The sequence below is a fragment of the Armigeres subalbatus genome, chromosome 3 (genome assembly GCF_024139115.2).
Source record: "Armigeres subalbatus isolate Guangzhou_Male chromosome 3, GZ_Asu_2, whole genome shotgun sequence".
NCBI classification, from domain to species: domain Eukaryota; kingdom Metazoa; phylum Arthropoda; class Insecta; order Diptera; family Culicidae; genus Armigeres; species Armigeres subalbatus.
Genome location: NC_085141.1, coordinates 160,790,949 through 160,793,205, shown reverse-complemented (window position 1 = coordinate 160,793,205; position 2,257 = coordinate 160,790,949). Strand labels below are relative to the sequence as shown.

Below are 2,257 nucleotides of genomic sequence, written 5' to 3'. Positions count from 1 at the left end.
AACGGGTGTGCTGCAGCCCGCATCTTCACTGCTTTACACATTTTATAGCCAGGACTCAACAATATTTAGCTGGTTCGGAATGGAAGACACCGGAAGATGAGCACAATTTTAATCGCCAGTGAGAAAAGGCGTAACCAGGATGTAACGAAAAGTTTATGTCGTGGAACGCGCATCGCAGTGCTGCAGTTTTCGGTGGAACAAGGGAATTACCTTTAGGTAATTCGAGAAGAAGAACGGTTCTTGGTTCTGTATGCGTTTTCGGTGCCGAGTTCAGGTCATCTTAATCAAGTGCGAAAGAAAAATAATCTTCAAATCGGTGACGAAAGAGTGCTGCTAAGGGAAAGTGGTATCGCTAGAATACGTTTCTGTCCGGGAAAAAATAGGCGGAGGAAAAACATCAGAATCCAATAAACTGCTTCTCCAGCTGGCTGGAGGCGGGTGCAGTCGGGTGGCGGAGGAGGGCATGCAGCGAAAAATGGTAACGGAACCAGTCTACTGAGCTCAGGGATCTCACGACGCAATCCGGAGGACGAGTACGAGCCTGCTTGCTGCGGTTTACACATTCTATGGCCAGAATCCAACAATGAGTAGCTGATTCGGAATGGAAGAAACCCGAAGATGAGCACTGAAAATGGGTTTGCCAGAACTGAGATACGGAGATACTGCTTCGCTTCTGCTACTATTATCCCCAGTTATCCGCTTTAATGGTGTTACATATCTGCATTATGCGCTACGAACTTGTAAATGATAAATGCTAATAAAGTTTGCAAATAAATAAACTTCGACTCGTTTATTATTTATTACATTTCATTTCATTCTTAAAAGGTTAAATTGATGAATAATTTATATAAGGAAACCTCCTTCCAAATTATTAACAAGCGTAATAGAGTGTATGATTGATACTTATTAAGTTTTATGTGTGATCACAAATGCATTTCCTATATGGCCCACACATAAAATATATTGGTTTGATGTAATTGCAAATATCTATATCGGTCACACATAAACATTATATAGATTTTTTTAGCAGTGTAGTAAATCTGTGGTAAATCCTTACGACACAGGTAAGTGAATAATTATAATATTATACTGCATGATTAATTGTTTAGCATAATGCTTCATCGAATCATTGTTTGCTAATGTTTTGATATTTTTCTTTTCCAGGGCCAGATCTTTTATCATCGGATTTAAAATGCTCTTCAGTTTTGACGAGAAACATCGATGTGCAAAATGGTTTCGCAGAAATTATCTTTCTGGGCCTTCTGACTTACTTATCGCTTGGAAACGAAAGGTAGGTAATTTTTTTTAAGTTGCATGAGAAGCACAAAACGAAAGATATGGAACTATTTTTTCTCATCTTGGCAGGCAAAAACTCCTTCTAGATAGCAACGATGTGGACCCCGGATTAGGCGTTGCATAACATCTTGGGAGCATCCTTTCGTGTTTGCTATGTTATCGAACCCATAATGAACGAAATAAGAACATTTGAAAATAAAAACAAAAACCATTACGATTTATTTATTTAAATTAGAAAAAGATAAAAGGGGGGTTAGGATTAAGAGGTTTGGTTATATGGAAATTTAAACTACATTCTAAATAAAATCAATTCTCTCTTTTGATTTGACAATCCTACAATTTTATTTCGAAAGTTCAAACTTTTAATTTCAAAGCGGCATGCTATTCTTTAACACTGGGCGTAACAAAAGTTTACGTACTTTTATTTTGAACATACGCAACTCTCTACGAAAAAGAACCAACGCAACTTTTTATTTTTACCAACGATATTTTTAATTTTAATAATGATTTTTCTTTCTGTGTATGAAATAACCTGATAGGTTAGATATCTCGAAATCTGGAATTTTTAGAATATTGGCGTCTTCTACAAAGTTGTTCGGGTGATCAAAACCATCATGAAAAAAACAAGTTTAATTTGAAATACAACCGCTTGGCGGCGCTAGTGAATTGGAAATAACCTAAAAGGTTAGATATTTCGATAGTTGAAATCTCAAGAATATTGCCGTCTTCTACAAAGTTGTTCGGATGATTAAAACCATCATGACGAGAGCATGTTTAGTTAATAATACAATCGCTTGGCGGTGCTAGTGTATCACGGATACAAATTTCACTCATTTGCTTCAAAAATATACATGTTTATTTCCAAAATGGTAATATGTTTGAATCAAACATATTTATTTTTGAAACCAAATTAAATCCCTGTTTGTTTTATACATACACTAGTGGGCAGCCCCTCGCTCGC

General features: G+C 36.5%; 1 long non-coding RNA gene across 1 annotated transcript; it reads left to right on the top strand.

The window, feature by feature from the left end:
- Nucleotides 1-1,028: 1,028 nt before the first annotated feature.
- LOC134224921 (uncharacterized) lies at nucleotides 1,029-1,503 on the top strand. The gene is made up of 3 exons (XR_009983107.1): nucleotides 1,029-1,064; nucleotides 1,165-1,291; nucleotides 1,366-1,503. It is a non-coding gene; the product is annotated as an uncharacterized LOC134224921 (long non-coding RNA).
- Nucleotides 1,504-2,257: the final 754 nt, after the last annotated feature.